Raw genomic sequence first — 27876 nt, 5'->3', positions numbered from 1 at the left:
ACATTACAGTGGCTGAGAAGAAACTCACCAACAGCTACTGGGAAACTGATGAGGTTTCTCCAATCTCTTTATAATCTTCTTTTCCAATTTTCTTAGGCAACAGACCAGCCTTGGAAGCATTTGCCATGGAGACATCTGAAGTGGTAGCAGAGAAAAATCACCAGGGTACGAGGCAGAGGGCCACTGCCTCAGCTGTCACCTCGGAGTCGCCTCAAGACCTAGCCAAGGAAATCACCACCTTTCTCTAGCCTTGGTGTTCTCCACTGGGACTGGACCAAGGTTCCTTCCAGCTTTAAGTCTATGATTCCGACTTTTATCAAATCATACTATTTAGTAAGATAAATCAAATCAGCCATCTTAGCCACCCGCCAGGCTTAAACCACTGCTCACCACAGGCAAATGAGCAAATGCATATTTGCAGGGCTCCCTGGCATACAGGAAGGGAAAGGAAAAATGGCTAATGGCAGAGCTTTGTAATCACTTCAGAGGCTCTGACCCTTGGGTCCCAGTCACACAGGGCTGGCAGCTGTGTCTTATGCTGCATGGATGGCAACACCAATCCATTGTGCATGGGCCATTGACTCCTGGATAATTCACTAGCAAAAGAGCACAGACCCACTCTGGTAACACAAGAAAATCCATAAGCAAGAGATCTCAAACAGAGGGAATGTTTCTGTCTATGTAGTAAGACGTTGGCTTTTAAAAGGACACTCACTCCAGCTCTCTGGGGATGAGGAGTTACCTACTCACAACTAGGCAGGTGCAGAACCCCCAACAGAGTCAGAAAGCATGCCACCTGCAATAATAAAGGACCCCAGAGCCACCCCTAAAGGCCACAGGGTGTTTGATAGCATCACAATTTCTCGAGTCTCAGAAACAGCCTCCTTCTACTTCTAAAGAGGCAAAAAGAACAAAGCCTGTCAGTGACAGGCCTGGAGTGTTCACTTACTGATGATATTCTGGCAGATCTTGATCCACTCCTCCTGGGACTTCAGCTAATCCCAAGACCTCAGTTAGTCCAACTGCAGACTAAGGCCTCTACATGGGTTGTTTGAAATGTTTTGGGTCATTCAACCAGTTACTTTTTAAACAGTCATGCTAGCCCTTAGGAGTCTTCAAGAAAAATTATAGCTCAGGGGAAAAAAAAAAAAAAGATGCAGGCCAAGGAGGTTCTGACTTGGATAAGACACCAGCCCAGAGAAGATGTAGAGAGTAACTGGGAAGGCCAGAGATAATTGGATTCAAATCTCCAATTTGCCATTTATTAGCCATGGGATCTTGTACAAATTGCTAACTTCCTTTAGTATTGTTTCTGCACTGGTAAAATGACGATGATAATATTACCTAACTCACATGGTTGTGGCAAGAATTAAGTAAGATAGTGCATGTACAACACTGAAGTACACTACCTTGCACACAGAGTAGGTGCGCCATAAATGCCAGATTCAGGTGTGTGCCTACATTCACATTAACTGAGGATGCCACAAACTCTTTACAATGTAGCTAGACAATTCTAACAACAGTACCTTAGATAAAAACTGATCCACCATGTGCACTCAAGGAAGGAAATATTAAATAGGGAGGCACGTGCCAATAAGGAAAAAAACAGAAATTATTATAGTAGATCCTCTGTGCCTTGTGCCCAACAGAAAATGAGTTTGTTGCTAGGTTCCTTTTCTGGCCACAATTCATGGTGCAATTAAATCCCTGGCATTGTTTTTCATGTTCCATTTTAAACAGCCTTCTTGTCCAGGTCTGTCATGTGACCTGCTCAGTGGGGCCACCAGAGAAATGAACCCAGCGGGCCTCCCTCTCACTGGCACCTGTAATGCTCAAGTTCCTCCAATCTGACATCTGCCTAAGTTGCTGAGGTCCCCTAAAGGAGGAGGTTTTCTGGACTCTGGAGCCTCCATCTCTGCTACCACCACCATTCCCATGGGGTGGAAAAGAACATGGACTTTGATAAAAACAAAACAAAACAAAAAATAGGTCTGCCACTTTGGCTGGACAGCTAAACTTGGACATGTTATTTAAACTCTGAGCCCCTAAGTCACGGCTAATTCCACCCACCTGCAAAACTGCTGCAGATTTGCAAAGTGAGGGACCTGGAGTTCTCAGCATAGTATGTGAGTCATAGGAGACCTCCAATTCATGGTAACAGCTATTCCTGCCATGCCCTTAGGTCTTCTCCCTCTCTCCTTAACCCTTCTGAATGTATTTTTTGAGAACTCATTTCTTCTTGCCTTTTCCTTAAACACTTGTATCCCTAAACAAAGGATTAGTCTTTCATTTTCTCTTCTTCCGTGACACCACTCCCCTTGAACAGTAGCATCCACACTGATGGATCCAGTTTTCACCCACAACCGAATGACTTGCAGATGGCTGTCCCAGGGCAGTCTTCTCTCCTGGGCCCCAGACCACTACTTTCAGGTCCACACTTGACTCCTTGTCCGGCCTCCCTATGACCCCAAATCATAGACCTAAAACAAACTTCAACTGCACCCCTGCCAAAGCATGCCCTTATTCAGCTACCCTCACTAGCGCCCTCTCCAGACAGCAGTGGGTTCACCAAGGGCTGTGGTCTGTACCTCCTCGCTAGCTTTCACATGAGCACTGTCTTTCCCCATTGTATTACCACTGCTTTGCTCAGGCCCTTCTCTCTAATCTGGCCTCCAGGCATGTTCCTGTCCCTCCATCCTCTCCCCTGCCTCCTGAATCATCTCCCTAACTTGAAATCTCACCCTGTCCCTTTGTTGTTTAAAATCTTTCATCAGGTCCCATCATCTAAAATTAGGACAAACATATCATTTCTTATCAAACCTGGGCACTTTTGGGAGTGAAAGAGAGGCACTGTTCATCATTGTACCAGGATAACAGGCATAAACCATGACACAGTGAGGTGTACAGTCATCCTACCTATGAAGAGTGAGCCTAGGCCAGGCTCCAAAGGCACTTTGTGACCTAACTTCCACCTGTGAGGGCAACCACAGCTCCCTTTCTCTCTCAAATGCCATCTGCTCTGGACTTCTCCCTGCATCCCCTGTGTCATGCTCTTCCCCATCTGCTCTTCCCACATCCTGCTACCTCTGCCTAGATGCTTCCCCTGTTCCCCCTGTCCACCAGGCAGGTTCCTACATCCAACCCTACATCACCTTCCCTGTGATGTCTTTCTGCTCCCTGGAGCACCCTGGCTCCTTCACTCACCACCCTCTCAAGTGACTGAGCATGCATCACATGGGCTGTGCTTGGTGTCACAATAGGGTTGGGTGCAGAATATAGTGTAGGTGTCCAAACTTTACCAGATATACGTAAGCTTCCAACCGATGATCCCCTCTCTCAGGTGCTGAGCTCAGAATGGCCAGAGGTGCTAAGTCACAGCAGAGAGAACAGACTGACCCAGGCACACTAAGACCAAGCAAGCCACTAGACCTGGCCTCCAAGGGGATCAAAACCAAGCAACAAGCTCCTGAGATACAGCCAGGACTCGTTCTGCTTCCTGAGACTCCCTTTATTCTTAACACTCTTAGATGCAAGTAATATAGTCATCTTCACTTCTCCCCAGAGGAGAGTGGGGACCTGCGGAGAATCTATGCCGCAGCCACAAGAATATTGACATGGATGTGCAGGCAGGGCTTTGGCCAGGTCCTACAACCAGGCAAGGCCCTAAGGACTGGAAAATCATCTTCTGCTGACCATTCTCTTCTGCTTGTCCAGCCTCCTGGCAGGTACCAGGTTGTCCACCTCCCAGCTCCCAGGCTCACATGACACAAATCCAGCTACCTAAGTTCCTCTCCCAGCTCCTAGTCCAAACACTCAGGAAAGAGGCTCTGATCTTGGGTTAGGGGCCTGTCCCTAGCTCAATCAAATGTAGATATCTGGCAGGATGCTTCCAGACAGAATGGCCATGGAGGAGCCCACGACTACAAATGGTGGAGAATGAGGAAGAGCATCAGGGCTCACATGAGCCAAGTAAACACTCCAAAAGGAAAGTCCACTGCCCACCTCCACCCTAGACATTGCATTTTCTCCTCCACTGCCCCTTCTCTATGTTCCCTTCTTCCTGGATATGCTATTTTTCCTCTACTAAAATTATCTTCACAAATTATCTGCCCATTCTTCAGAACTGAGACCAAATTTCACCTCCCCATGAAACTGGGTGTGGCTAATTCTAACTGGTTACAAAATGCTATTCACATTGCATTAGGAAGCTGCATTTTATTTGTGATCATACTTTTCCTTCAATCCTATGAACAGTCTACTTAAATTCAGTACAGCCAGATTGAGGCGAAAAAAAAATTTAAAACTCTCTTCCATGTGCTGGGCACTCAGAGGCAACAGGGAGGCTTAGGAAGCTTATAATCTCGCAAGAAGTAATGTACAAGTCCCTGAAGAGTATCATACAAGTTTAAATGAGGAAAGGGAAGAGGGAGTCAAAGGTGAATGCAAACATTATTTCCCAAGAAAGGTTAATTCAAGGATGATTTTTGTCATGTTATAGAAGAACTTTTCCATTTTCAAAACTATTTAATCCAGCAATCCTCTAACAGCCAACTCTTTGGAAGCATTAAGTTCAAAAGTTGACTTTTGCACATGGCACCAGAAGCACTTATCTGGGGTAAAGAGAAGGCAACTGACATAGGACTTCAGACATGGTCTGAAGAATTTATAAAAGGTACAGCCACCTCTCACTGCTGACAGACTGGACATACAATCACTTCAAGCTGATAGATATATTATGCTCTAAAATGAATGGTGTTCAGATCCCTGAAACTAGATATAGTTTAATAAATTCCAAGGGGATGCATCAAGAAATAGAGCACACAATACAAACTGTGACCTAAGCCTGATTCCAGTTTTGCCATTAAATACTTCCCTAATCAGGGCCCCAAATTCCTCCCCTATTAAAAAAAAAAAAAAAAAAAAAAGGAAGTTGAAATTAAAGCTCTCAGGAATCCCTTCCAGCACTAAAATTCTACGCCCTACATTAAATTATGTATATGCAGGCTCCACATATCCCCTTGGACTTAAATATCACACCAAAAAAAAAAAAAAGTGCCAGGCATTTATTAACAATAAAAATTCAAATGATATGGAAAAATGGTTACATTTTATCTTTGGGGGAGACAGAAGCACCCAAAGACTTTTTTCCTGCTGTACCTTGTATAAATCGTTAACAGCAGAGTCACTGCAGTTAAAGTAAACCTAATGATGCAACTAATCAATGTAGCTGCAGAAAATGACACAGATCTCCAGAGAGCTGTTGGGCCAGGAAGAAACAGATTATAGATGCTAGGAGACATGAAGAGTAGACACCCACCACGGCAGGGGCCCAGAGGCAAAGGCAGTCTTCCCTTTGGTCTCAGCAGGATCCCACAGGTGAGAGATCCCAGAACAAGTCTAACCTGCATTCTGAGGAATTCCCATAGGAGGAAGGTATGTGAGATGCACAGTATGAGAAAATTGGGAAGGTGCCAACATCATGGAAAAGACAAGACGGGCACAAATCAACATGGCTTAGAAACTAGAAAATGCAATGATTCTTTTTATTGTGATTTTAAAAACAACATAAAACTGACCATTGTAAACATTTTTAAGTGTACAGTTCAATACTGTTAAGTATATTCCCATTGTTGTGCAACCAATCACCAGAAATTTCTCATCTTGCAAAACTGAAACCCTATACTCATTAAACTATACCCCATTTCCCTTCCCCGCAGCTCTTGGCAATGACCATCCTACTTTCTGTTTCTATGTGTTTGACTACTTTAGATACTGCATAAAGTGGAATTATACTGTAGTTGTCTTTTTGTGACTGGATTATTTCATTTAGCATTATGTCTTCAACATCCATCCATGTTGTAGCATGTGATAGAATGTCCTTGCCTTTAAAGTTGAAAAATATTCCATTTGTATGTATACACTGCATTTTCTTTACCCATCAATCCATCAGCGCACTCTTGGATTGCTTCCACTTCTTGGCTGTTGTGGTTAATGCTGCTATGAATAGGGGTGTACAGATATGGAGATAATTCTTATAAGCAGATTCGCATAAGCAGAAATGCCTATTTTGAACAAAAGGTCAGCCTAACGTTTTTCATTGTTTCCTAACATAAATTATTGCTCCTTCTTGCCTAATGTGGAGCAAAGGAGGGCAACAGCTGAGAAAAGCCTTCACCAGCAGAGGTGAAGAGTGTCCACACTAAAGGACTGCCATGTGTGCTTCATAATGTATGCCCCTGAATACACAGAGGAGACCATGACCCAGTAGCAGGGATGCAGCTGTTCCCTAAACCAGGGGTCCTCTACTTGTTCTGTTTCTGCCTGAGGAGACTCCCTTAAATATCTGGAAAAACCTTAATTAAAATAGGTACACTGTGACAAAAAGCTACCGGCAAATCAGAGGTGTTTTGAAATAAATCGGTATTATATGACACTCAATCACACACATGTAATAGGCAAAGCTTGGCAAACACATGGATTCACCAGCTTGAAATCATCCCCCACAAACACATGACCCACCACCATCACCATACCTCCCACCTCTCCCAGGGATCTGCGAGCCAGAAGTGGGGAACGCCTCCCTAAACCTCCCTACTCACCTGTTCGGGCATCTGTGAACCTATCACCATACCTATAAGAGAAATGACCAGGATTCCATCTCTGCCTGCAAGAAAATTCCCAAATAAATTTAATCTGCCCCTATAAAGCCAGCCAAAAACATTGGCAACCTCAAGGTGGGTGACATAATCCAGCTATATTCAAAAGCCCAGGGGCTTGATGCCTGGCTTTCCATAATATATATTATTCAGTCTCCAACATCAAATAGGCATTAAGCATTGGTATTAAAAAATAAATACAGCTGAGCACAGTGGCTCACGCCTGTAATCCCAACACTTTGGGAGACCAAGGCAGGCAGATCACCTGAGGTCAGGAGTTTGAGACCAGCCTGACCAACATGGTGAAACCCCATCTCTACTAAAAATACAAAAATTAGCCAGCTTGATGGCAGGTGCTTGTAATCCCAGCTACTCAGGAGGCTGAGGCAGGAGAATCACTTGGATCCTGGAGGCAGTGGTTGCAGTGAGCCAAGATCGTGCCATTGCACTACAGCCTGGGTGACAAGAGTGAGATTTCATCTCAAAAATAAAAATAAAAATAAAATACATACCCACTTACTGGTATCTCAGTGAGAACCACACCTCACCTTATGTTCATACTACAGAGGGCACACAATCTGAGAGCAAGTTAGGGTCCACCCTCCTTCAACCAACCATCATCCGATTAGAAATCTGGTTGTTTGTTTGGGGCCCTTAGGGTAAGGAGGATTGGATAGAATTCCACTGTGAAATGCAACCTCAGAGATCCCCAAACACCTACTACAGGGGCCAGGACTCAGTGATTTCTTTTCGTTAGGTGTAGCCACTAAATGGAATTCAAATACAGGTAAGAATGTATGAGTGACAAATAATTCAATTTTTTTTAACTTCACAGTAAAATTTCCTTGAACTTGCATGTATAAACAGCAGCATATCAAAGACATTTTTCCCCATCAATCAGTTTGAACCATTCATTCAGAATTAATTCGATGATGATTTCAAACTCCAAAGCATCAGGTTCTCCGTTGTTCCATCTTTCTCAGAGTTAGCAGACACTTTGTACAGAGACATCTTACACTTGGCACCTGCTCTACTTTCTGTGCCCTCCCAACTTCCCTCCTCCCGTGGGGCAGGGCCCTATCAGAAAAGCCCTGCCTGAGAGAAGGTCTGCCCTTCAGCAGGAATCTGGCCTGACACCTGATTTCCACAGAGTTGTCAGCGGGGTACCAGGGAAGGGAGATAGCACTCTTCATCCAGATGTCACCTCTCTTCCATAGTCTTCCAGTGATCTCCCTACCCTCAAGGCCCTTCTTCAAGGTATCAGAACTGCTAAGAAGCCAGGAAGGAGATGCCTGGCTTCAGCCCCCGGGACAGCTGCAGACCAGTTGCCCTGGCACTCTTTCCAGCCTGCTGGCTGGTCACAATCACAAAGTAGAAAATGATTTCTTCTCAACTGACCCAAGGGCCCAATGCCTTCTGCCCAGTGGGACAAAAAGAGAGATAGTCTCCTTGCACAGACACAGGCACTCCTGGGCCATGTGTCAGAGACATGTACAATAATTTTGACTCAAAAATATCCTCTGCTCTACCCCCCGTCTCTCCTCTCAGCCCTAAATAAAACAACCAGTTAGTTTCCTCAGAAAGTACTTTTAACATTAGCTCTGCTAAAACTGTGTTTTTTCAATCTTAAGCGTTCTGATTGTCTGTTTCCATGGCCAGCAAAGAGAGGCAGCATCACAGACATGGGCTCTGCCAAGTAGTAACTGTCAAATTTCAGAGCCTCTTGCCTCTCTAAGTTCCTGTTTCTTTATCTGTAAAACGAGGCAAAACCCATGTCTAAGATTAAACAAGGGGCCTACCACAGTGGCTCATGCCTGTAATCCCAGCACTAAGGGAGGCCAAGGTAGGAGGATGGCTTGAGCCCAGGAGTTCCAGACCACCCTAGGTAACATAGTGGAACCCCATCGCTACGAAAAAAAATAAAACAAATAGCCAGGTGTAGTCGCAGATGCCTGTAGTCCCAGCTACTCATGAGGCTGAGGTTGGAGGATCACTTGAGCCCAGGCTGCAGTGAGCTATGATCATAGCCACTGCACTCCAGCCTGAGCAACAAAGTGAGAGCCTGTCTAAAAAAGAAAGAAAGAAAGAAAAAAAAAAGAAAGAAAAGAAAAAGAAAGAAAGAAAGAGAGAGAGAGAGAGAGAGGGAGGGAGGGAGGGAGGAAAGAAGGAAGGAAACAAAAAGTAAATAAGAAATAAATGAAACAATTAATTTTTTTAAATTAAACAAGACTGCATTCATTTAAAAACTCTCTAGAAGAGTGTGTCCAAAAACACATGGTAGATACCTCCCAAAAAGCACAGGATCTTCCTTCCTTAATGCAAAAAAGCCCAGGGAATCTTCAAGCTATACCCTTGGGGGAGTGAGATGTTGGGGTGGGGAAGGGCAAGATGGAGGACCTTTCTTCTTAACTTTGATAGTTTTCACTCAAATTGCAATTGATGACAACTATCAGAGGACTTGTGTCCCCACACCTGTTCTTGGTAATGATAGCTGTTAGCCCACTGGGATAGAGTGGGTTTGGTTCCACTCAAAGACTGCTGTGATTCTTGTCCTTTTCAGCCCTGGTCACCATTCTGTGGCATCCTACACCAATGCATGCAAATCTGCTCTGAGTTTTTACTTTAGCATTCCAAAAATGGGGCCAGGTGCATCTCCCCAGGAAAGGTGTGGGGTATACATGCATCTCGGTACCTCCGGCCCAATCAGGGCTGACTTCATGGATATGTGACCTGTGCATTCACATAGGGCCCATGCTTAGAAGGGCCATGCTCTGCTATTGCCATCTTGAAATTCTTAGTAACTTTTTAACAAGAGGCTTCACATTTCACTTTTTTCCGGGCCCTGAAAATTATGTAGACAGTCCTTAGCTCCAAATTTCACAACATTCAGCTTCTTTCAAAACTGTTCTCCCTCTTTTTTCCTGATAATGACACCATTATCATTATCATTCCTATTACCTGGGCATGAGGTCATAGGCTCTCTCCCCTCACTAGCCCTCTGCATCTGAAAGCTGTTAGATGCTGCCAATTCTATTTCCATGCTGCATCCATGTCATCCCATCCATTCTCACTGTGGCTGCTCCACCTCTCTCTCTCACCCAAACTACGAAAATACCCTCCCGACCAGTGTCCCCTCTTCCAGACTCCTCAATAGCTCACCTGCCCTGCCCACCCACGCCAGGTAAATTCCACCAACGCAAGAGCAATCCTAGCATTCTCTTGCTCAAAGATCCTAAGTCTCTCCCAGTATAGCAGTTCAGTTGCTCTGAAGCCACTGATAATTCCCACACCTGGCCCAGTCTAGGAAGAGACCCACCCTACCCAGGACTCAAACTTTTCAGGTAAGCCACAGGCCACAGGGTGAATCACCTCTCCCTCCTTGATCCTTAGTCTAAAACAGAACAGTTTTCCCCTTCTGAGGTATACACGATTCTTTTATACTGCGTGCTCCTTGCAGCTCCTTGCATCTCTGCTTACCCCCAAACACTCCTGCACAATGCAGAATTTTTTTCAAAGTGACTGTCACAATACACAGTTTCAATGTTGCCCCAAGCTCATGTCTCAGCCTTAGCAGGGATGAACTCAATGCTATCACAGTGCTTTTTACAATGTATTCAATTTTGCAGGACATCTGTCACCTCCTTTTCTTCTTTTTTTAGTGACAATAAACACAAACAGAAGAATTACATTAAGCATAAACAGACTCTAGAAATCTACCTCAAAGTAATATGAAAGATCTGCACTAATCCAGCTAATGTGCTTTCCCTGCAACACCACAGAAACCCAGCTCTCATTTGAATTTTTTTTTTTTTTTTTTTTTTTTTTTTTTTTTTTTTTTTTTTGAGACGGAGTCTCGCTCTGTCGCCCAGGCTGGAGTGCAGTGGCCGGATCTCAGCTCACTGCAAGCTCCGCCTCCCGGGTTTACGCCATTCTCTCGCCTCAGCCTCCCGAGTAGCTGGGACTACAGGCGCCCGCCATCTCGCCCGGCTAATTTTTTTGTATTTTTTTAGTAGAGACGGGGTTTCACCGTGTTAGCCAGGATGGTCTCGATCTCCCGACCTCGTGATCCGCCCGTCTCGGCCTCCCAAAGTGCTGGGATTACAGGCTTGAGCCACCGCGCCCGGCCCTCATTTGAATATTTAACAAGCGTCATCTTGGTAAATCTCATTCCCTTGATCTATGTAAAAATAAAAAATGGATTTAGCCCATTCAGATTGTGTTTGGTCCTGCACACACATTTTATGTCTCCACTTGAAATCTTAATCCTATTGCAGCACACTAATTCTGGCTTGTATAAGATGCTGCCAGCAGAATCCATTGATTTGCTTCACCCATTTACATTTGTATCCTTCAGCCAGTCCTATAACTTTTTAGCTCAGTAAGCAAGCATGTATGTTTTTGAGTTCTACAAATTAGGGTAATTTTAGACATTAAAGGTTGAGTTTCCCTTATCTAAAATGCTTGGGACCAGTAGTGTTTTAGATTTTGGATTGTTTCCATATTCTGCAATACATGCATTATATACTGACCTTGGTTAAACATCTCAGATTTGAAAATCCAACATGCCCCAGTGAGCATTTCTTTGAGCATCAGGTTGATGGCAAAAATGTTTTGGATTTTCCAGTGTTTCAGATTTTGGATTTGGGATGGTCAATCCATATAACAACTACATACTTTAGACCACTAACCACGTAGAAAACCTTGAAAGTATGTTTTGTAAAACAAGCCCAGATTTAATTATTTACATTCATGGTATGTAACTTTGCCATCACATGCTCTTTGTTTTGCATCAAAATGATATTATGATTAGATGAGCTTTTTGCCAATGATATGTATTTTTTATACAAATTCTGCTGGCTTGTTGCTGCACATACTAAGAAAATATGAAAATGGAGTGTTTTGCCAAGTCATTGTGAAGTCATCATTTTGAAAGCGTGGGGCTTACCACATTCCAAATGATTTAGTTATCTTTTTCCCCATTTCCATTGGCTATTACCTACTGCCACTTAGTAAAAGAAGAAAAGTGAATCTGATTCAAGGTTTATAACACAACAGTTTTGAAAGAAGTCATCTTTTTAATTTGGATGTGTCTAACAGACACCCTAAAAATTGAAATTGTAATGAGCATAGGTGACATGTCTCATCTAATACCTTATGTAATAATTCTTAGTGAGAAAACAAACAACAAAAACAAATCATAGTTCTGACTCAACAATGGTACTTGTATTTTTATTACTTGCATTTCAAATGCAAAAACTATAGTTTCCCTCTCTGCTTACATGGTACCCTTGGCACATGGGCAATTATCTATCCTACGTCTGTCTCCTCCACCACCCAGATATAAATTGTGAAGAAATATACATTAAATTCAATATTTCTTTTGGTCCTGGTGCTAGTATCAAAGTGACAGAGCTACCTGGGTGGAGAAAAAAGCACTCCCTTGTTTCCCAAGAATTTTCTAGGGCACTAGCACCCTAAGAATCCAGGACACCTTCAAGTCCATGAATCTGAGTTTTAGAAAAAGAGAAGATGAACATTACTTGACTTTTTAGTCCTTTTCCACTTTATCATGTTCTTCACCTCATTCAAACCAAAGGCAAATATTAGAGAGCTGTGTTTTCCCCAAATGTCACAACTAGTAGGTTTGCTTAGAAAAAATCAGGCATGCTTCTGAAATAAAACTTAAAAAGGCCCATTTGGTCCTTCCAGAAAGTGGTTATGAAATTCACTGTCAATGCAAACGGTACCAGAAGCACATTTTAACTACCTGATTCCACTAAAAAGCAGTGCAGGAAATTCAGAGTAAGAAGCTGCTTCAATATACACCTCTCATTAAAAATAATTGTCAATTCCCTGTGTGCTCTCTGTGATACTCTTGGGTAGCTACAGGAAAGAAAAAATGAAAACACGAGCTTTATCTACCAGAAACAGCCCAGTAGTAAGAAATTTTTCCAATGTCTAAGACCAAGAAAACTTGGACCCAAAATATCAAGGCACTGAAAGCTAAAACCATTATTTTGGCTCAATCTAGTGAAACAATCGTCCCCAATTTTCTATTTCATTCATTATGGCAAAACCTAGCCATGGGAACCTAGGGCACTAATTTCAGGGGGCAAAAGGTTTCATTCCATCCAAGGCTGCGCTGTTGTTCAAGCGTAGTTTTGCTAATAAGACTATCAGGACCACGGACAGTTCCAAGTAGCACTGCTGAGATGCATATTACCACTGCCCCATAGGTATCTATGCCACAACAGCGATGCAATTTAAGGGGTAGAGTGAGACACGATCACGGTGTCCTTGTGTGTTTCTTATTGCCCTGTTCTGTGGGGGTACAGGGGGCACAGAAAATTAAAAGTAAATGAAAAATCAAGGTCTTAGAGGTCTAATGTGACTGTAGTGGAGTCCCTTTCTCCCCTGGGTTTCACTTCTCCAAACTAAATGTAGCTGTTTGTGCATGGATGAATGCAAATTCATGCCATGCTCCCTAAAGACAAACATTATGATGTACAAGGATGTCATTATCTAGAAAAAAAGACAGATACTACTTGGGATCAGGAAGAAAAAGTAAGTAAAGCAAGATTTTAGAGTCCATATATTGCATTCAAGAATAGCATTGGTGAGAATAGTGAAGATAAATCTCCACAGGATAAAATGGAATTGTTGCCTCTGTTAGTGTAGCCCAGCTCATACAACTTAAGGTGGCTCATCTAACAAGCGAAACCTGGGCCTAGATGGGTATTAATGAGAGCTCAACAACAGACAGAAAGCCAGACTTAAGAGAACAGCCACCCCTACACCAACTCTGGCAACCACAGGGTGGGTTACAAGTCAATGCAAGGATCTCCCTCAAAATACCTAGAAGAATGGGAAACACATTCAGAGGATCACTGAGCTCCTGCTTAAGGTGGCTCAATAACATTCACATAAAAGAGCATTTAAGATCTCTTTTACATAACCAAAAGACCCTAAAGGAAAGTCCACATCCCTATAGATCCATACAAGTCCCTCAAAATCTGCTGAGGCTGGAGGGAAGGGGTGAACAATGTAATATAACTTGCTAAGGGAATGAGGTGAGTCCCCTAGAAGAATTCAAAATGATTTATTCCAGCAGCGTTTGAGAGAGGCTCACAGTGATTTGTATTCTCATTCAAAAATAGGATATTGATTCCTCTATGGAAGGATAAATAAACATTAAAGTTACATGATTGGCATGATGAGAACGTTGTTTTCCCTTAATTTTGTTTTGGCAAAGGACAATGAAGGCCCTTGAACAATTAATCACAATTGTTGAATCACAGCAATAAATGACAGCTCTTATACAATCCAAGACCAAGAATGCTGTCAAATCATATATATGCAAAAGGGGAGTTGCTTTTAGATGCCAGCTTTTTGGAAAGCTGTCATGCATAATTTGGAACACTTGAATATGAAGCATATATCTATCTATCTGTTCCATTGTTTTTTACCAAGAGAAAATAATACATGGGAAAATGGTCTCTCTTTTCCAAAGTAAATTTATCACCAAACAAGACCTCCATTGTCTTAAAGGCTAAGCTTCTTCAGATACGTGTTCAGTTCTCAACCTTTGGGTTATTAGTTCGCTTAGCTGGGAATTGTGGAGCAATGGGGCCACGTTTTGAGGCTGTAACAAGACTTCGTACCTTACACAAGATAATGCACCCATTTATCATTGTGATAATGTTACTTCACTTTCATCTTCAGGAGCATGTTTCCTCAAAGGATCTTGGTCTATTTACACATACCACCTTATTTTAAGGACAATAAAGTTATCTGAGGCCAGAAAAGGTGGAGGGACTTACCCGGAGTCTCACAGTAACTCATCAAGAAGGAAAGATCCTTCTTTGCAGATGGTTTTGTTTCCAGGGCACCCTGTAGACACCAGCCTTCCTGGATCAAACTAAGATAGTTTCTCTCAGAATATCGAGCATGTCTCCTAGGAGACAGGGCCCAGGCTGGTCTAACAGGGTATATGAGAAGAATAGCTGCTTCTTGGAGCCTAAATAAAGACAATGCTAAAGAGACAGCAGTTAGTCAAAGTCATAACCCTGAGATGGCCTGGAATAATAGCAACAATTTACCATGGGTATCTGTGCTATAGCAACAGGTTGCTCCTTGTCTGTAATACCTGCAGCCCTGGGAATCTGACACACTTAGAGGATCTTCTCTTAAAATGGCATCATTCCTTCCTGCCAGCCACCAGCTTTCTTCACGACTTAAGATTCAGAGACTTTCTGGGCACAGTGGCTCACACCTGTAATCCCAGCACTTTGAGAGGTCAAGGTGGGAGGATCACTTGAGTCCAAAAGTTCTAGACCAGCCTAGGCAACATAACAAAACTCCACCTCTGCAAAAAGTAGAAATAAAAAAAATAACTGGGTGTAGTGGTGCACACCTAGCTACAAGGGAGGTGAAGTAGAAGGATCACTTGAGCCCAAGGGTCAAGTTTACAGTGAGCTTTGATCACGCCACTGCACTCCACCTTGGGCAACAGAGTAAGACCCTATATCTAAAGAGGAGGAGCAAGAAGAAAAAAGGAGGAGGAGAAGGAAGAAAGAAGAAAAAGGAGGAGGAGAAGGAGGAAAAGAATTCAGAGACTAATTTCTTTTCCTAGTCCAATTTAATAAGCGAGACTGCTCATATGAGGGGCCACAGCCTGAATCTGAGAAACTTCTGTAGCTGTCCACAGTGTTTAATTATCACCACCCCCCAGTTGCTTCTCCTATATCTCAGGAGATTCCTGCTCAATCCAGTGCTCACAGCTTGACAGGAGGAGAAACAGGATTCTGTATTATTACAAAACATAACCAATAACTCATGTATCATAATTCATGGAGCTGTTTGTACATACTTTTAATACTTACAAATACAATGATTTCTTCTCTCCTTTTGGCAAACTGAGAAGAAATGTGCCCTTTATACCTTCTAATTCTCTAACTATATTAAATGCTAAAGAATCTTGGTAACCCCTGATCCCAGATTGTATCTTTATATCCAATGACCCAAGGGTGTTTTTGACCCATAGGCTTAATTAGAATTTTTGATGTATTTATTCAATCAATGAACACTTACTAAATGGTATTATGTTCTGTCACAATTATCACCACTGGGAATGTATATGAAAGGGAAAAGTCTTTGTCCTCAAGGAGGTAATAATGAATGATGAAGGAAAGAACCCATAACCAGTAAAATGATTGTCTGTAGGGACTATGACAGAAGTCTGTAATGGATACCACGGTGGACTGAAACAATAACTAGTCACCTAGAACCAAAAGGAAATTTATATAAATTTTATCTATGAGACCATAATTGTGATACCAAACAGGCTAATTCAATACAAGATAGCTTGACACCTACAGAAGAAATTCATTGTTAATACACACTACCAACTACTATACCTCTGCTAGTGGGTATATTAACCTTTGTTTCAAGAAACTATTCAGTAAATCTGAAGTAAGTCTGCAAGTTGTTTGGCCAACTCATGTTTTCAAATAGTTACCCTACTTAATGGTCTGGGGCTCTCAGTTTAGCTTGACATTCAGTAGAGAATAAATTGAAATTTGAAAACAACTCATCAGATAGAGAAATCACTAGCTAAGATGAGGCTTCACGATCAAGAAGGTGTTTCACATGTGGCTGGTTTTGAGCAGAAACCCACACATACACAGATACCTGCAGAGGTCGTTATAAATTTTTCAGAGGAAGATCAAAGAGAAAATAGACATGAATGGGTTGGATCAGAATGATATAAAGTGGAAGCAGTGCTGGCATGGATTAGAATTTAGATAAAGTCTATCCATGCAGGATGAGTTTGAGCAGAATATAATGTTCCCAGGCTTGAGGAGACTGATGAATAACATCAGTGTGGGGCAGCAGGAGAGCAAGAGCAGCTTTCAGACTCAATGTCACTTTTCAAGATTTTTGTTTTCACCATACCAAGAATCATGGAGCCTTTCAAATCTCATACCCTGGATTGACTATTCCTTCTAGACAAGGCTGCTCCATTAGGCTGCACAGGCAGGACAATACATGTGAAAAGGTGCCCCTAGAGGCATCAGTGTGACAGCCCTCTTTCAATGAGATAAGCTAATGAGGATGTGTTGGTGTTTAAAATCAGTAATTTAACTAGCCTTGTTTGAGTACCTACTATGTGCCAAATATCATGAAAGGCACTGGAGATGCAAAGATTAAAAAGCACTGAGCCTACCTTCACAGAATTACTACACTTCTTTTATTTCAACAAGAACACATTGGCTTGTCTAATTATCCCAGAGGGTGATAAAAGGGAATTTGTTCCTCGAACAAGATAACTCTCCTTCAGTTTTAAACAAAGTAGGAGCTGCATATGGGGGATAAACCAAAGGACACAAAATGAGAAAACCCACAGAAATGACTCAATTCTGTTTTGTGGTTATTAAAAATAAAGAAAACAATGGCAGCCAGTGCACTGCTAGGAAATACAAGCAGGGACTTAAAGGAATGTTGAGGTGTCTTTTAAAGAGACGTGATTTATTTATGGACCACAACATCATCATTCCAGTAAGCTCTTGTTTTAAGTTAGGCTGAACTCTTCTCCATAAGTCAGAGAAGTACATTTCAGAGGAAACAGGCTATGGGAGAGAGGACCTGGTGAAGAACCCACATAAACAGACACCAGTGTCACTTTCTTGTGACATATGTTTCAGACATATGGACTGGCCAGCAAATGCTCCTGAAGACACCACAAGCTTTGGTCATCATTTCCAAACCTGGCTCCATAATCAGGTTCTCTTGACCAGCCTGGAAGAGTCTCAGGAAAAAAAGAAATCAAGAGTTGACACTATTTTCTAAATTTTCTACAATGAACATATGTTACTATTGTTTTTGTAATAAGAGAAACAAATTTTTAAAATACAGAAAGTATTAAATACTGCATGGGGCAACATCTTTAGCCTCTAGATTCCTTAACTTTGCAAAATAATTCACCCTTCCTGAGAAAGTCAGTGAATCTTGACCTTCAGTCAAGTTTTTATGGTAAGATATGGTAAAAACTCATGTGTTTTATATTTAAGAAACATTACCATTCTTCAATTGTCTCATTTTGCTCCAACTAAATTTCTCCTGGAGTAAGAGTTCCATTTCTTGTTGTTGTTGTTGTTGTTTTGCCTTTACCAATAAAGTCAAGAAAACATCCAACATTCTTGGGTGTATCACATTGTCCCTTTGAAAAAACACATGTGCTCTATGGGCACAAGGGAAGCACTTGAGCATCAAATGACAATACACGGATTAGACCTCCAGCTAAAATAAAATACTATAGAAACACTAATGTCAAAATATATATTTTTGACATATATATGAAGATAAATACTAGAAGCAACTGTTTTGGGGTGGTTTTACCATCTTCTAAGCTTGTAAAGATGGGCTACCAATTTGGTTGTGCTAAGTTGGAATGATGTTTACCAACAGGAAAACAGACAGGAAGGAAAGTCTGGCTGTATCTTACCATTTCCCATTTCCCAGTGAAGCTGCACACACAATTCCATGTGGTCAGGTGGTGCAGTGAGGCCAGCAGCCCAAGTCCAACGCCCTATATCAAGTGAGTGTGTTGGTGACTACAAGTTGAACCAGACAGGGGCCTGCTTTTGCTCAAACTGAGTGGGTGTGGTGTATGTGTCATGTAGTCTTCTGCGAGCTAAAAACAAGACCTATTATTGAAGTTAAGGGCAGGGGAAGCATCCTCAAGACTGAGACAAAGAACATTTATGAAATCAATACCAGAAGCAACAAGACAGTCTCTGTGACCAGGTCCACCTATCTCCAGAGCTGACCTTCCCCATAAGACAAAAATAGGCAACTCCCAACTCCAAGCCTTAGGGGAATTTTCCCAACAATGAAGAGGTGGTTCCAAGAGCAGGATGTCCTTTCCTTCTACAAAGAGGTAGAGGCTAATGCAAGGCTTTTTCTTTAATTCATTGCTCACAGCTGGAGTCGCGGGGAATTATTGCAGCCAGGGACTTCTTTTGGAAACTATCTGAATTGCTGACCGGAACACCAAGAAATGTAAGCAATGCTACTCCATCTTTCTGAACTGTTTCATGGGGAATATACTCCCACCCTGACCTGAAGGAGGTGCATGTGGTTCCAAGCCTGTTCACAGATCCTCACCATCCCTGAGGCTTTTATCGACACCATCAATAAAGCAAGTGCCCTGCGCTCCAGGAGCTGACGGTACACTGGAGGAGATAAAAAGATAAAATAACTACATGGTGAGGCCATTACAAAGACTGTAAGCACTAGAGCTATTCAGAGGTATATGAAAGATCCTCATGAATTAAAGCAATTGGGGAAGGCTGCCCAGAGGGGCAGGTTTGAACTGGAAATTGGAGGTGTTCCTGGAGTGCTAGGATAATGGAAAAGGTACGTTAGGAGAAGGGGCTTGACATGTACAGATGCAGACGGGACAGTGGTATTTACAGATTGTGGGTAAACATGTACGGTATGGGAGAGAATCTGTGTAGAAGTATGAGCAAGAAGGATGGGGCAATAAGTAGGACTAAATGGTAAAGGGCCTTGAAATCCAAGCTAAGAGGTGTGGATTCAATTCACTGAACTGAATTAGTTTTTAAAGCACCTGAGCGGTACATTTAAAGAAAATATGAAAGACAAATGAATCAGGCAGAGATGGTCAGCGTGGAGGTCTGTGCTGGAGAGTAAGCAAAGGCTCAAGAAGTCTGGGAGATCTGGCTTTTGCATCTGCAGGGTGAGGAGTCTACCAACCAGGACTCCTCTGAAAATTTCCACCCCTATATGCTTAACAATCTTCATGGCAGGGGAGTAAGCCCTTAGGATATGAGGCCTCCAAGGAGACTCTTCCAGGTCAAGGTACAGAATGAGGACCAGCCTGTTTCATGCACTTAGGGGACACAGAAGAGCCAAGGAGTAGAGCTCAGCAGCCGCTCCCTGCCCTCCTCCTGTGCCCCAACCCTACAGGAGACATTGAAGTAAGCTGGTCCAGTAGCCAGTAGATGCAGGCCAGGCTCCAGGATGAATACTGGACAGACAGAGAGGACAATGGTGACTGTCTCTAGTAGACAGGCAAGTAACATGGAGTTACAAAGACTCTCCAAGCAAATCCACTCTGAGTTTCTACTTGTTATACTTAAACTGGATGAGTAGAAAAGGTGATCTCTAACATCAAATATAATCCAATTCCTTACACTGATCTACATAGCCCTGTATGATCCACAAAGCTCTACCTATCAGTTCTACCATACTGCTGCCCACTGAATGCACTCTAGACATCCTTCTTTTATTCCTCAAACACACCATATTCATTCCCAGCTCTGGGTATCTGCAGTGCTGCTCCCTCAACCAGAATGCCTCTCCCCAGATTTTAACCCAGCTGCCTCCACTCAACTTTCTGCAAGGTCTTCCTGGCTGCTCTTATTTAACTTTTGTGCCCCCAAGGAGGCATATCACACGTGTCACATCTCCCCATCATGTCTTCTTCTCTGGACATAGCTCTATCAGAAATTCTAATATATGTACATGGTTGGTTTGTTATCCATGGCCCTATTAGAACATAAAACTCAGGAGAGCAGGGACCTCTTCCATCTTGCTCAAATCTGTCTCTCCAGGATCTATAAATGCGCGTGGCACATTAGTGCTCAATACATTTTTGTTAAATGAATGGAATAATTAATTAATCAGTCGGTGTCTTGGGAGATCCATGAAACTTTATCTCCCTGGGTAGAAAATCTGTTTAAGGGTATGTGATGCTCAGGCATATCTTAAAGAGATTGTGGCTACAGAGTTTCTAGTTTCTTTTAAACCATCTGCATCCAAGACACTGGCAGCTGGGTATTGTGCACGCTCACATCAAATGGAGGAAAAGCCACGGGGAACCAGCTGAACTCACAGTCAGCGAGAGAGGATACTTCCAGAAATGTCTTCATTAATGAAGCAGCTTTTGGGGGCAGCCCCTTGAAATGCTGTCAGTGTTGCTAATAAAACTCCCATAACCATGGACTTAAGGGCGGGAGAGACAAGGGTAAGATCACTGGCATTCCACTGTGATTGAAATGAGAGTCTCCTGGAAAGCTTAGGCTGCAAGTCACAGTGTGCTCCAGGGCCTGCGTTTTTGTTCTGCCCCTGTCTCTGGGCTCTAATGAGGCTTTATGAAAAGCAGAGCTGCCTTTTAAGAAAATTTCTTCCTAACCTAGAAACAGCAAAATGCAGCCAAGTCTCACTTACTGGTACTAACGAGATAGAGAGACAATAACTGAAACTCAGATAAATCAGAAATATCTTCCAGCAAACCTCTCTATGATCTAATAATAAAAACTACCACCATTTATGTAGCATTTGATTACTCACAAAGCACTTTCACATCCCATTATCTCTTGTGATCCTCAAACTCCCCATGAAGCCACTGTTAACATCACCAGATGAAGAAACTGAGCTTCAGGACGACAAGGAGACTCACCCAGAGCCCAAGATAAAAGGCCAAATGAGGACTCGAGTGATGACCCTCTGACTCTGCTGAAGGGGTTAACGCCCAATCTGTGCCTGCACCTGCTGGCACTTAAAGCCTGGAGCGAGAGGAAGTGGGAAGGTCCTGATGGTCCCCTGTGCTTAGCCTCTGGGCCAGGGACACCAGGAGGCCCCATCTGGGCAAACCTCACACCCTTACAGCCACTTTATTTTCCCTTATTTTTCACTGGTAGAATTTCCCATTGTTTCTAGCATACACATTTCTCCTTGACAGCCAGGATCCAGAAAGATCCCAAAGGCAGGAACCACATCTGTTATTCCTCTGGCAGCAGCCAGAGCCTGGAGCTTCCAACCACTCAGGCATTCAACCCAAAGTTTCACTACAGCTGGACACAGACAAGGCCGTGGCTCACACTCCGAGGTAAGAAAGGTTTCCTCAGGTCAGACTAGTTCCTGCAAGCCACAGACACTGGGCAGCTGGATTGTGCACTTGCTAAGGAGCAGGTTCGTGGTCAGACTGCCAGGCTTGGAACCCCAGCTCCGCCACTTCCCACCTCTATGACCCAGGGCAAGTTACCTTGCCTGTGCATTGATTTCCTTATCTGAAAAAATGAGGATTATAGTGGTATTGATGGCATGAGGCTACTGTGAGTATGAAGTGAGAAAATACCTGCAAAGCACTTAGAATGGTGTCTAGACTGTTAAGCAGGGGCTTAATAAATGTAAGTTATTGTCATTAATTGCTCTTATTTCAGATAAATTGCTCTTAAAAGGTTAAGAGAGTCTGCAAAGAAAGGGATGAGGAGAAACAAGTCCATATGTCAGAATGTAGCATGCTGAATAGTATCTCAGAGAGATGAACAAAGAGGCTAGGAGCCAAATGCAAAACCAAAAATTCACTAGAAGGAACAGGGAGGGGTTCACTGAGAAGAGCAAGTTCATTCCAGCTTCAACAAGTGCTGATAGTTTCGGTACCATTCAGGGAGTGGAAAAGAATGAGGCTAAAGGGATGAGCAGGAGCCAAATCATTCAGGGGCCTCATGGGCCACAGTAAAAATTTGGACTTAGTCCTGCGGACAACGAGGAGTCACCACTGAAGCATGTTAAGCCGGAATATGATAAGATCAGATTTAGGTTTCAGAAATACGGAGCTCAGAGCAAGGTCCATATGGAAGGTGGCTTAAAGGTGATGTGCTCCACTACTGGGTATATACCCAAAAGAAAGGAAATCAGTATTTTAAAGAGATTCTACACTCCCATGTGTGTTGCACTGTTCACAATAGCCCAGATTTGGAAGCAACCTAATCGCCCATCAACATGCGGTACATATACACAACGGAGTCCTATTCAGCCATAAAAAAGAATGAGATTCTGTCATTTGCAACAACATGGATGGAACTGGAGATCATTATGTTAAGTGAAATAAGCCAGGCACAGAAAACAGAAAGACAAACATCACATGTTCTCACTTATTTGTGGGATCTAAAAATCAAAACCATGGCCGGGCGCGGTGGCTCAAGCCTGTAATCCCAGCACTTTGGGAGGCCGAGACGGGCGGATCACGAGGTCAGGAGATCGAGACCATCCTGGCGAACACTGTGAAACCCCGTCTCTACTAAAAAAAAAAATACAAAAAACTAGCCGGGCGAGGTGGCGGGCGTCTGTAGTCCCAGCTACTCGGGAGGCTGAGGCAGGAGAATGGCGTGAACCCGGGAGGCGGAGCTTGCAGTGAGCTGAGATCCGGCCACAGCACTCCAGCCCCGGTGACAGAGCAAGACTCCGTCTCAAAAAAAAAAAAAAAAAAAAAAAAAATCAAAACCATTAAACTCATGGAGATAGAGAGTAGAAAGATGGTTACCAGAGACTGGCGGGGGCGGGGGGGGGGGATTGGGAGGAGGGAGGTGAGGGTGGTTACTGGGTACAAAAAAAAAATAGAATAAGACCTAGTATTTGATAGCATAGCAGGGGGACTATAACCAATAATAATTTAATTATACATTTAAAAATAACTAAAAGAGGCTGGGCGTGGTGGCTCATGCCTATAATCCCAGCACTTTGAGAGGCCAAGGTGGGTGGATCACGAGGTCAGGAGTTCAAGACCAGCTTGGCCAACATGGCAAAACCCCGTCCCTACTAAAAATAGAAAAATTAACTGGGCACAGTGGTGTGCACCTGTAGCCCCAGCTACTCTGGAGACTGAGGCAGGAAAATCGCTTGAACTCGGGAGGCAGAGGTTGGAGCAAGCCAAGATCACGCCACTGCACTCCATCCTGGGCGACAGGGCAAGATTCCATCTCAAAAAATAAAAAATGACTAAAAGAAGGTAACTGGATTGTTTGTGACACAAAGGATAAATGCTTGAGAAGGCCAGGTATGGTGGCTCATGCCTGTAATCCCAGCACCTTGGGAGGCCAAGGAGGGCAGATCACTTGATCCCAGGAGTTTGAGACTAGCCTGGGAAACATGGCAAAGCTCCATCTCTTAAAAAAAGAAAAATACAAAAATTATCCAGATGTGATGGTACATGCCTGTAGTCCCAACTACTTGGTGGGGGGCTGAGGCAAGAGAATCACTTGAGCCCAGGAGGTTAAGGCTGCAGTGAGCCATGATCATGCCACTGTACTCCATCCAGCCTTAGTGACAGAGCAAGACCTTGTCTCAAATAAATAAATAAATAAACAAAGTCTTGAAGGGATGGATACTCAATTTTTTGTGACATGATGATTACACATTGCATTCCTGTATCAAAATATTTCATGTACCCCACAAATATATACACCTACTATATACCCAAAAAATTAAAAAATATAATTTTAAAAAATTAAGAATATGGAAAAGATAGTGTGGCAAGAAACGGTATGGGCCTAAACTAAGAGACTGATAAGAAGCCAGTGAAGATGGGTTTGAGAGCAACTGAGGAGGTCAAATGGACAGGCCTGGGTGGGGTGGGGTGGGGTGGGGTGGGGTGGTAGATAGCAACAGACTGCCAGTCTAGGTGACAGGATGAATGGCAATGCCACTCACCACAATGAGAAGCAAGAGGAAAAGGAGCAGGTCTAGGAGAAAGAGGAACTCAGGTCTGCACGTGCTGGCTGTGGGGTGACAAGGTGGAGGGGCCATCCAAGTGGAGAGGTCGCTGGACAAAGGAACGAGTAGAATCTTGAACCTAGGAGAACAACCTGGACTGGAGACATGTACTGGAGTGTGGGCATATATGTAGCAGCAAAAACATTCCCAGTGAATTAAATTATCCAGGAGAGATTAGTAAGGTGCAAAGAGGTCTGAGGACAGAACCCTGGAGAATCACCAATATTTAAAGGTTGGGAGAAAGAACATGACCTAGACAAAAAGACAGCACCAAAGGTATCAGAGAGACCGTGCAGAAAACCTTGAGAGAACAATGCTGTAGAAGCCAGGGAAGAGGAAGGGAGTGCCAGATAACACCAGAGTCCAGGATTCATGACTGAATTAGAAGTAACCAACAAGCACCCAAGGCCATCAATTTTGGTTACATTCATAAAATACCTCAACAAAGAAGATATAAGATCTCAAAATAAGTGAACACATTTCTCCAAATTTAGATTGTTGAAGAGACTACCAAATCAAACATACTTACTTAATTTGCTTGTGATCTCACTGAGGTTAGAAAACAACTCCAACATCAGAAAGCTGCCAAAATCATGACAGCTTTAAAAAAATTAAAATCATGACAGCTTTAAAAAAATTAAAATCATGACAGCTGAACACCATGGGCAAAGCAAAGCCTTGGAATATAAAATCCAAATTCCACCCAAATTCCTTGTCATAACAACATTAAGACTAATATATAAGTTTATAATTTCTAAAAATTATAAACTCATCTTTTCCTGAGAGCCCCAACTTGATTCTTGTTTAGCTGAAAAATTTCTGTTGAACTGTCAGGGGTTTTTGCTACTAGATACACAGGCATATCTCTGCAATACAAGGTCTGATCTGAAGCAACATTTCAAGTAGTCACACACTCAAGATACATTTTATACCCAACACTTATTTGCAATCTGTATCTGTATATGCCGGGTTGTTTGGCAATCACTCAAAACAAATCTATTTGGGTAAGCAATTATCATGCAACCCCACAGTACTCAAGAAGTTGCCAAAAATCAATTCTGAGGCAAGAGATATAGAATCACACCAAAGAATAGAAGAACAGACAACAAAAGAGTCTTGGTCTTCCAATATTTCTAAGGAAGAACATATATTCCAGAATCCAGGGCTCAGAATCACAATGCATACAAAATTATAGCACAAGGTCTTAGAACCTCATAACCTAAATCCACAGTGATAGTACACAACATTTGTCTCTTCCCCCAAACATCTCACATTCTGTTCATTACATTTTAAGATCTACAAATAAATGAGATAAAATGGAACATAAGCTTAAAGACTTTATTACTGGTTTAAATATTCACAATGCCACAATCTGCCTCAGACAAATCAGAGTCATGTGGTTAAATGTGCAAACAATTACTCGATTTAATTTCATCTTGCAGAAGTTGAAAACAAGCTGTAATCACAGTGGATGCTGCTCATTTTATTCCAAAAGCCACCATCTTTTGTGTTCCTGATTGGATTTTATTCTTGGACACAAGTGGAGTGGCTGACCAGAATTTCTTCCTGGGTTTCCACACTAAGCATGCTAATACCTAAGGTATCAAGAGGGTCATGTCTAAATAAAACAACAGCTGGATCTCTCCTAAAGGGGCTTATTTCAGCTCCTTAAAGAGACAGGGTCCAAGCTGAGCCACTGCCCAACTCTTCATACTGAATAGTTGAACAACTTACTTGCACTGAGTGCTGGAAGCTCATAAGTAAGGAGCCCTGGTCTTTAGGTGAGGAAGGAGTCCAAAGCAATTCCAAGTCATAGTCTACCTTTAGATTGATGGGTAAAACAGACTCCAGGATCACACTCCCAGTGCTCTGCCAAAGCCTTAGACAAGTTACTCAATCTCCCTTTGCCTCATTTTTCTCATCTGTAAAATGGAGATAATGGAACTTACAAGGAGTTAATATGAGGAACAGATAAGCATGTGCATCTTAAGTGTTTAGCACAAGACCTCACCTGTATTAAGTTCCCATGAGCACCATTTATAGCTAATAACCTAATAGAGAAAAATCTGTGTATGAGTTATCTATGGTTTCATAACAAATTACCCCCAAAATTAGTAGCTTAAAATAGTGAGCATTAATGATCTCAATTTCTCTGGGTCAGGAATCTGAGCAGTTTTGCTCAGTGCCTCTGCCTCAAGGTTTCTACAGGCTGCAATCAAGGGATCTGCCAAGGTTTCATGGGAAGCTTGGATGGAGGGAGGAGCCACCTCAAACTCCACTCACCTGGTTGTTGGCAGGATTCAGGAACTCAGGGACAACTAGGCTGACAGCCTCAGCTCCTCACTGGCTGGCAACTAGAAGCCGCCTCCAGTTCCTTGCCACACGGCCTAGGCCTCTGGTAGGGTAGCTTACAGCATGGCCACTGGCCTCCATCAGGGTGGGCAAAGAAGGGAGTGAGAGAGGGCACACAAGCTGGAAGCCAAGTTCTCTGTAACCTAATTTCAGAAGTGACATCATATACTTTTGCAATATTCTACTGGCTAGAAATGAGTCCCTAGGTCCAGCCTATACTCAGGTAGAGAGGACTACACAAGGGCATGAATGTCAGGTGAGAATATTTGGGGACGTTCTTAGAGGTGTACCTATTGCAATCTGAAAAACCAAAATCTTCACAATGAGCTTCCAACTCTTTCCTTCTTTCAACAACTATTTGAGAACCTACTTGGTGCCAAGCACTGTGCAAGAGCCTCGAAAACATATTAAAGAAAACAGACACACCTCTGCTCTCACGACACATATAACATAGCAGAGGAAACAGATATTAAAGAAATAAAACAAATCATCATTGATTTAAAGGTGTGACAAGGGCAATGAAGAAAAAGTACATCTGATAACACCGCAGGAAGAATGTGATCTGCTTGGTATTCAAGTAAGGCTTCCCTAAGGAAGAGAGTCAGGCTGAGACAAAAAGGATGAGGAAGAGTTAACCAGGTAAAGGGCAGGGCTGGTAAAGAGACAGCATTTCAGACACAAAGGGAATAGAGTTTATGAAGACTGTGAGGTTGAAAGTGTCTTGCACATGGCAGGGGCTCAGCAAATGGAATGGTGGAGGCAGATATGTGCCCAAGCAACATCAAATAGAAACGTTTCTAACTGGCCCTTGTTCTCAACTAAATTAAATTCAACAATGTAATTCAGGCAAATTGGCCCTCCATGGTTTAGGTTAGATCTACAAACATCCAGATAAACAGAGTTAATAAAATCCCCTTTGGTCTCAATCCTCCATACTTTTAAAACCTCCAATGCCTTCAGGGCTTAGAATTATTTTAATAATTTTTCCATTAAAACAGCTTTATACAATAGGTCACACTGTCCCTAACCAAAATCAGATCTCACTCCAATGGATTGCTGCTAACCAAAAGACACTCACTGAGAACAATGAAGACTCCTTATTCCATTTCTTTAAATTCAATCAATTTTTACATAAGTAATGCTACTTAGTGACTCCTGGAGTTCAAGAGAACAGAGGGATGCCAGTACATGGCACAGGCAGACTGAAACACTCAAAGATGCTTTTCTTTTGATTGCTGTGCTTTATGAATAAACCCAGAACCAGACACAGACCAGTGGGTGTTTAAAG

General features: G+C 42.7%; 1 protein-coding gene across 2 annotated transcripts in view; it reads right to left on the bottom strand.

Moving 5' to 3' along the window:
• The window catches only part of SPOCK1 (SPARC (osteonectin), cwcv and kazal like domains proteoglycan 1), a 540425-nt gene that overhangs the window by 473069 nt on the left and 39480 nt on the right, over positions 1–27876 (bottom strand). The gene's annotated exons all lie outside the window — the stretch shown is intronic.

This window comes from Trachypithecus francoisi, unplaced genomic scaffold (assembly GCF_009764315.1).
Source record: "Trachypithecus francoisi isolate TF-2019V2 unplaced genomic scaffold, Tfra_2.0 Lachesis_group2, whole genome shotgun sequence".
NCBI classification, from domain to species: Eukaryota; Metazoa; Chordata; class Mammalia; order Primates; family Cercopithecidae; genus Trachypithecus; species Trachypithecus francoisi.
Note: the sequence above shows the minus strand (reverse complement) of the source record. Positions and strands in the feature narration are given on the sequence as shown.